At 34.3% G+C, this 9,077-nt stretch overlaps 1 non-coding gene across 1 annotated transcript; it reads right to left on the bottom strand.

Moving 5' to 3' along the window:
• Positions 1 to 7,923: 7,923 nt before the first annotated feature.
• On the bottom strand, positions 7,924 to 7,996 carry TRNAW-CCA. The gene has a single exon. It is a non-coding gene; the product is annotated as a tRNA-Trp (tRNA).
• Between the last annotated feature and the right edge of the window lie 1,081 nt (positions 7,997 to 9,077).

Below are 9,077 nucleotides of genomic sequence, written 5' to 3'. Positions count from 1 at the left end.
GAGTCACAGTCAATTTCAGGTCTTGTTTCTACTGACTGTATAGAGCTTCTGTGTCTTCACCTGCAAAGAATAACTCTTAACCTTATATTATGTTTAAAGCAATTAGTTTCTGTGTCCAAATATTTTAACAGATTTTAAATACCTAAAAAACAGTAAACCTAACATAGTTTCTGGCATACTATAAGCAAGCAATACTATTTCACAAAATCAAACATTGCTTAATTAATAAAAAAGAAGCAATGCAATAAGTTTAGTTCCTCTAAAAATTTATAGGTTTACTATTAAAAGGATCATATTTTCAAGTTCTATAGAATTTCTTAGCAGATGAATTCTGAATTGTTTGAAATACAATGTAAACTTAGCTATAAAGAAAATTGTATAAGTATGGATTGAGTTTTGGCTTAAATATAAATGCATTTATATATAATCATATATAATAATATATTGCATATATATGTAATCATAATGCATAGATATATATTATAGATTCATATTTGGTTTATACGCTAGCCCAAATTTGTTTTTGTTTTTTTAATTTTTGGCTGCTCTATTTCTTCAGTTCTTCACATGGATTTTCTTTAGTTATAATGATGAGCAGAGGCTAGTCTTCACTGCAGTGCACAGGTTTTTCATTGCAGTGGCTCTCTTTCTGTGGAGCACAGGCTCTAGGCATCCAGGCTTCAGTAGTTATGACACGCAGGCTCAGTAGTTGCAGCTTGTGTGCTCTAGGTGTGGGCTCAGTGGTTGTGGTGCATGGGCTTAGTTGCCCTGAAACATGTGGAATTTTTCCAAATCAGGGATTGAACCCATGTATCCTGCACTTACAGGCGGATTCTTAACCACTGGACCACCAGAGAAGTCCAAGTGTTACTGTTTTTTACTTTAATGAAAACAAAAACATAGTAGAAAATAATTAACCTCAAGTCAAAATGAAACTCTTACTTAATATATATTCAGAATTTAAACATATCTATAAAGCCAGAGGTTTTTTTTTTAAGTCTAAGTTTGATTTATTACCATAAATTCAGAAGCCAGAGATTCTCCAATTACAATCCAATTGAACTGCTTAAAAATTGGGGAAGTTTTCACAAAAGGATAAAATTTCCTCTAAATTTTAAGATGTAGTCTTTTGTAAGGTATTTCCATGAGTGTTTGTCTTTGGTTAAAATCTCCAATACATTCATTCAACAATTATTTTATTTCCTTGAAGAATGTTATATTTTCTTTCAAATTTTATTTACTTGAACATTTCTTCTAAGCATTTCTACTAAGGAATTCCTTAATAAGAAAGAATCTAAAATACATTTTTAAAGAAAAATTCGATATGCTTATTGTCACAATTTTGAATGATGGTTAATTTCTGAACTGGCAAAAAATACTTCTGTTTTATGTGCTCTAGCATTTCTTCAACTGAGGATGATATGATTGGAGAACACAGATGTGCTTAAATATTAATAACAATCACTGCATATTCAGAAAGAATGTGTATAATTTGGTAGAGCTTAATTGCAATATGAAACACACAGCAATTTGCTTATCTATGAAAATGAAAAAAAATACCTATTCAGAGAAGCATTTCATTAGCTTTCTTGGCAGTGCTTTTAGAAAGAATCAGTGCCAGATGTGGACACAAAGGAGAGAACCAGAAATTAAATCAAGGAAATTCTTGGCTATTGTAAACTCATTTGTGTCTAAACCTATTTGCTTTAATTTTTATTATGTATATATTTTCTCATCCTCCATATATATTCTCCAGCTAGAAATGCTCTATTTGTTATAAATAGTGCATCCTAGAAATGCAATACAAATTGTAAATAATATCTTTCATATGAAATAATGACATAATCATAGAATTAGATGAGACAACATGTAATGAACCTTTCTTCATAATATTTATCTAACAATCTGGATAGTTTCCCTTCATTTTGAACTATATATTCTTTTTGAGAAAAAGTTAATATTTAACCTTGTCACTCATTTGTAACATGATCCTTTCTTTTAATTTTGTTTATGATACTTGTTTTGGCTTTGAATAGAAAGAATATATAGATATACACAAAAATAATTTACAAATACATCTGTGCCTGGTCACAACATACTTAAGTATGTCTTTCTCAGTTATTGAAGTCATGATGTTAGGGAATGATAAATTCAATGAATAATCCTATGTAACTTGAAAAGAAGTAACAGACAAGAATAAGACTTAAAGGGAATATGTAGTTTCTTGTATTAGTTTATAAATTCAAACTAAATCATATTAAAAACTCACATAATTACAAAATTTTAATAAAAATATTTAAATTGACAAATAATATGGAGCAATGGTTTTCATACTTGGATGTAAAACAATTAATTAGACATCAGTGAAAAATATAAAGTTTCAGTATCCTTCAACAACTGAATTACAATCTTCGAAGGGTGGAACTCCAAAATATGTATACTAATTGCTCCTTGGCTGATTTTCTCCATTAAGGATGGCACAATGAACATACTTTCTCTAATCAGTGAGTATTTTGATCCTCATTTGAAGACCTCTAGTATGTTCCAGATATTTTCCTAGTGTTAAACAAATCCATGCTTTATGAATGCTGTTAGATTTCTCCAAGAGCCTTATCCCCTCTACAGCATAAATATAAATGTTAAAGTTACAAAGAGTTAATCTATCCAGCTCTTATAAAGAAGTAATAGACATGAGTTTTATATTCTGGCTAGCTTTCATAGACACTTTTCAGACTGAGAGAACTGTGTGTATGTATGTATGTGTGACTATCCTCCAACTTTGTCTTTCCACTCAAATGTATCTAATTTGGAAAAACAAAAACAAAACATTGTTGATTGTGTTAAAACCTCATTTTATTACTTTATACATATTCTGTTCTATAATCACATGAAATGGACATTTATTTGTAGCATAAAAGTGAAATAATGGTATTAATTATTATTGTATTTTTTCCTTAAATCAACTTAATTTTGGAGTTTTTAAAAGCAAGATGATGTCTGTGTCTCCGTTGCTGCCTTGCAAATAATTTCATCAGTTCCATCTTTCTAGACTCCATATATATATATGCATTAACATGTGATATATGTTTTTCTCTTTCTGACTTACTTAACTATGTGTAATAGGCTGTAGGGACTCTGTACAACAACCTAGAGGGGTAAGAATGGGAAGAGAGATGGGAGGTTGGTTCAAGAAGGAGGGGGCATATGTATACCTCTATCTAATACATGTTGATGTTTGGCAGAAACCAACACATTACTGTAAAGTAATTATCTTTCTACTAAAAATAAATAAATTTAAAAAACAAAAAGCAAGAAGATGCATTAAGCATCCAAAACACCTTAACTATTACTCTGCAATTAATATAATACTCTAAATGAAAAACTTAAATCATATTTGTGTGATTTAAAAGTGTAATAAAAGCATGAGTTTTCCTGTGTGCCAGAGTAGTACCAATAAGGTGCTTCTAAGCTAAAAAAATTCCATGGTCAGCTACTACAAGTCACAACAGAAATATCAAACTGTGTGCATGAGATGATCTCATGTCTGAATTATCATGGATCAGATCTTCCTGCAAACAGCACTGCAAGACTGATGAGGCAAAGTAAGATAGATTAAGTATGTAGATATTAAAAGCTGAGCAACACACAAGGATTCTCGCTACTAACATAAGAAATGACTAGAATCTTGTGCTAACCTTTCTTAAAAAAATACAAATTTTGATTTTATTGTTGATCTACTGAGTTGATAAAAATATGATATTGCTAATATATTTGTCAGTTCAGTCTCTCAGTCCTGTCCAACTCTGTGTGACTCCATAGGCTGCAGCACACCAGGCTTCCCTGACAATCACCAACTCCTGGAGCTTGCTCAAACTCATGTCCATCAAGTCCATGATGTCATCCAACCATCTCATCCTCTGTCATCCCCTTCTCTTCCTGCCTTCAATCTTTCCCAGAATCAAGATCTTTTCCAATGAATATATTTGCAATTAAATTTTAAAATAAAAATGCTATTTATTTTTATTTCCTGTGAAATTTCCTCACTTTAGAACCAGGAAATATTGAAAGGAGTTCTAATCTCCTGGAAGTATAAAAAGACGTCATTGGCTGAGAAAATATCTTATAGTTTCTAAGAGAGAAAGCAATTTTTTAATGTCACCCGGATCTCATTTTTCTATTTTATAACAAGTATGTAGGAGAGATTTCCAAAAGAACAAACCAATAGAAGATATATGAATAGATATAGGAAAATATTCATTTGTCATGAAGAATTGGCTCATGTGATCTTGGAGGCTGAGAAATTTCATGATCCTCTCTCCAAAAGCTGGTGGCCCAGCAAAGCCAATGGCATAGTACCAGTCCGCATCCAAAAGATAGAACCAGGAGAAACAACAGGGTAAGTGTCTGTCTGAGTTCAAAGATCTGAGAACCAGTAGCATCAGTCCAAGGGCAGGAAAAGATGGATATCCCAGTTCAATCTGAGAGAACAAATGTCCTTCCCTTCCTCTGTCTTTTTGTTCTCTTTGGGCCTTGAGTGAATTGGAAGATGCCCACCCACATTAGTGAGGGAATCTTCATTACTCAGTCTACCAATTCAAATGCTAATCTCTTCCTCAAATATCTTCACAGACATTCCCAGAAATAGTGTCTTACCTAATGTCTGAGCAACTCATAGCCAGTCAAGTTGACAATTAGGATCATCATCACAAGACTAGAGACAACATTTTAAATGTATACTATTTAGGTTTTTCTTTTGAAGTTTCATGAAACAAATAACAAATATATGAAAAAAAAAATATATGGGAAGCCCAAATGGGTTACATAATCACAAAAATTACACCTCTTAGCATTTGAAAAAGCAGAGGAGCCAGAGATCAAATTGCCAGCATTCATTGGATCATTGGCGCACTTAAGAGTTGATGCTTTTGAACTGTGGTGTTGGCGAAGACTCTTGAGAGTCCCTTGGACAGCAAGGAGATCCAACCAGTCCATCTTAAAGGTAATCAGTCCTGAATATTCTTTGGAAGGACTGATGCTGAAGCTGAAACTCCAATACTTTGGCCACCTGATGCGAAGAGATGACTCTTTGGAAAAGACCCTGAGGCTGGGAGAGATTGAGGGTAGGAGGAGAAAGGGACAACAGAGGATGAGATGGTTGGATGACATCACCAACTCAATGGACATGAGTTTGAGGAAACTCCGGGAGTTGGTGGTGGACAGGGAGGTCTGGTGTGCTGCAGTCCATGCGGTTTCAAAGAGTTGGACTGGACTGTGCTACTGAACTGAACTACTTGGATCATAGAGAAAGCTAAGGAAGTCCAGAAAAAACATCTGCTTCATTTATTATGCAAAAGCCTTTGACTGTGTGGCTCACAACAAACTGTGGAAAATTCTTAAAGAGATGGGAATACCAGACCACCTTGCCTGTCTCCTGTGAAACCAACATGTGGATCAAGAAGCAACAATTAGAACTGGACATGAAACAACAGACCAATTCAAAATTGGGAAAAGAGCATGTCAAGGCTGTATATTGTCATGCTGGATTGTTTACCACTGAGCCACCTAGGAAGCCCCTTCATATTCAGAACACATCACATGAAATGTCAGGCTGGATGAATCACAAGCTGGAATGAAGATTGCCAGGACATGGGTATACCTATGATCTGACTCTTGTAGACATTTGACAGAAAACAACAAAATTCTGTAAAGCAATTATCCTTTAATTATAAAATAAATTAACTAAGAAAAAAAAGATTGTGGGGAAAATATAAACAATCTCAGATATGTAGGCAACACTCTAATGGCAAAATGGGAATATGAACTAAACAGCCTCTTTATGAGGATGAAAGAGTCAAGTGAAAAGGCTGGCTTAAAACTCAACATTCAAAATATTAAGATCATTATATTTGGTCCCATCACTTCAAGGCAAATAGGTAGGGGAAAAGTAGAAACAGTGACAGAATTTATTTTCTTGGGCTCCAAAATCACTGCAGGTGATGACTGCAGCCATGACATTAAAATACACTTGCTCCTTGGAAGGAAAGCTATGACAAATTTAGACAGTGATTTAAAAAAGGGAGATGTCACTTTGCTGACAAATGTCCTTACAGTCAAAGCTATGGCTTTTCCAGTAGTCATGTATACATATGAGATACGGACCATAAAGAAGGTTGAGCACTGAAGAATTCATGCTTTTGAATTGTGCTGTTGGAGAAGACTCTTCAGATTCCCATTGATGTGGGGAGACCAAACCAACCAATCCTAAAGGAAATCAACTCTGAATATTCATTGGAATGACTGATGCTTAAGCTGAAGCTCCAATACTTTGTCAACCTGATGAGAAGAGCTAACTCACTGGAAAAACCCTGACACAGGAAAGAATGAGATGATTGGATAATATCACTGACTCAATGGACTTGAGTCTGAGGAAACTCGGGGAGATAATGAAGGACAGAGAAACCTGCTGTGCTGCAGTCCATGGGATCATGAAGAGCCGAACATAACTTTGCAACTGAACAACAACAACAAGCATCTGCCTGCTGTGAAAAAATTGGCATAATTGACCTTATCTAAAGAAAGCTAATTCAGTTAAAATCTTTAATACATATCTTATTTCATTTGTTAATTTGACTAACATTTAAGGAATTTATAAATTACCAGATTTATCACCAGATTTCTCACATGAAAGACATTAAAAATGAAAATATTATAATATTTCAACCTAAAGGCATTGCATGTGTAATGAATTATATTTTTGTTACATTTACTAATGATATTTCCGGGCCCACAGTCACAGTTACTTTCTGAGGTAGACAATATATTTGCCCCTATAAAAGTCACTTCCAATTACTTATGGGATTGCACTGACTTATATAGCAAAAGACACTTTTCAGATGTAATTAAAATTGCTGATTGTAGCCTTAATGGCATCGTAGATGACTTTAATCCTCATATCAACTTAAACTAATTTTATATAAATGAGGAACTATCTTCTTCTGTCTTCCTCCCAATCCTGCCTTCATGCCCTGTCCAGGAACTGACTGCATTGGAAGGAAGATTAATTAAAAAGTTAACTATTTTTAAAATTTATTTATTTCAATTGAAGGATAATTAAAATATTGTGATGGTCTTTGCCATCAACATGAATCAGCCATGGGTATACATGTGTCCCCCCATCCTGAACCTCCCTCCCACCTCCTTTCCCAACCTATCCTTCTGGTTTTCCCCAGAGCACCGGCTTTGTGTGCCCTTCTTCATACATGGAACTTGCACTGGTCATCTATTTTCATATGGTAAGGTACATGTTTCAATGCTATTCTTTTAAATCATCCTACAAACTGATCCTCACTTTCTCCCACTGAGTCTAAAAAGTCTTTTTTTAAGCTGTGTCTCCTTTGCTGCTTCATTATTGTCTTTCTAAATTCCATATATATGCATTGATAACAGTATTTGTCTTTCTGTTTCTAACTTACTTCACTCCGTATAATAGGCTCCAGGTTCATCCACCTCACTAGAACTGACTCAAATGCATCCCTTTTTATAGCTGAGTAATATTCCACTGTGTATATTTACAACTTCCTTATCCATTCATCTGCTGATGGACATCTAAGTTGCTTCCATGTACTAGCTGTTATAAATAGAGCTGCAATGAACATTGGATACATATGTCTCTTTCAATTCTGGTTTCCTTGGGGTGTATGCCCAGTAGTGGGATTGCTGGGTCATATGGCAGTTCTATTCCCAGTTTTCTAAGGAATCTCCACACTGTTGTCCATAGTAACTGTACCAGATTTTACTCCCAGTAACAGTGTAAGAGGGTTCCCTTTTCTCCCCACTCTCCAGCAATTATCTGTAGACCTTTTTGATGATGACCATCTTGACTGGAGAGATGATACCTCATTGCGGTTTCCTTCTCCAGGGGTTCTTCCCAACCCAGGGATTGAACCTGGGTCTCCTGCATTGGAGGCAGATGCTTTAACCTCTGAGCCACAAGGAAGCCCAATAATGAGTGATGTTGAGCATTTTCTCATGTGTTTATTAGCCATCTGTGTCTTCTTTGGGGCAAAAAAAAAAAAAAGTTTGTTTAGGTCTTTTGCCCATTTTTTGATCAGATTGTTCATTTTTTTCCTGTTACTGAGTTGCATGAGCTGCTTGTATATTTTGGAGCTTCTTTGTCAGTTGCTTCTTTTGCTATTATTTTCTCTGATTCTGAAGGTTGATTCCTCCAGTTCAATTTTTCTTCCTCAGTATTACTATGGCTATTTGAATTCTTTTGTTTCTCCATACTAATTGTGAAGTTATTTGTTCTAATTCTGTAAAAAATACTATTGGTATTTTGATTTGGATTTTGTTGAATCTATAGATTCCTTTGGGTAGTATACTCATTTCCACTATATCCATTCTTCTAATCCAATAACATGGTATATTTCTCCATCTATTTGTGTCATCTTTGATTTCTTTTTTTTTTTTTAATCTTTGATTTCTTTCATTAGTGTTTTATAGTTTTTTGTACAGGCCTTTTGTTTCTTTAGGTTAATTTCTTTTTAAGTATTTTATTATTTCCATTGCAATGGTGAATGGGATTGTTTCTTTAATTTTCTGATTTTTCATTGCTGGTGTATGAGAGTGCAAGTTGCTTCTGTGTATTAATTTTATACCATGCATCTTTACTATCTTAACTGATTTTCTCTAGTCATTTTCTGGGGACATCTTTAGGGTACACTGGGAGTTCTACATTTTCTTTTCCTATACAGATTCTTTTTATTTGCTTTTCTTCTCTGATTGCTGTGGTTAGGACTTTAAAACTATGATTAATAGTAGTAACAAGAGTTGGTACCCTTTTCTTGCTCCTGATTTTAGACTAAATGCTTTCAATTTTTCACCATTGCATGTGCTTAACTATTAATATTTAGCCCAGTTTTGCTAGAAGATGCTTCCTTCTTGATTGTTAAATCCTGAAACTATCCTTTTTCTATCATTGTAACAATTGAACAAACCTCCTCAGTTACATGTAACATCCTATTCTAAGTGGATACTACATAGTGTGAACCTGTCAACTTTCTTCTCCAGGGTCAGGC

Source organism: Cervus elaphus, chromosome 30 (assembly GCF_910594005.1).
Source record: "Cervus elaphus chromosome 30, mCerEla1.1, whole genome shotgun sequence".
Classification (NCBI taxonomy): Eukaryota; Metazoa; Chordata; class Mammalia; order Artiodactyla; family Cervidae; genus Cervus; species Cervus elaphus.
This window is presented reverse-complemented; position numbering and strand designations above follow the sequence as displayed.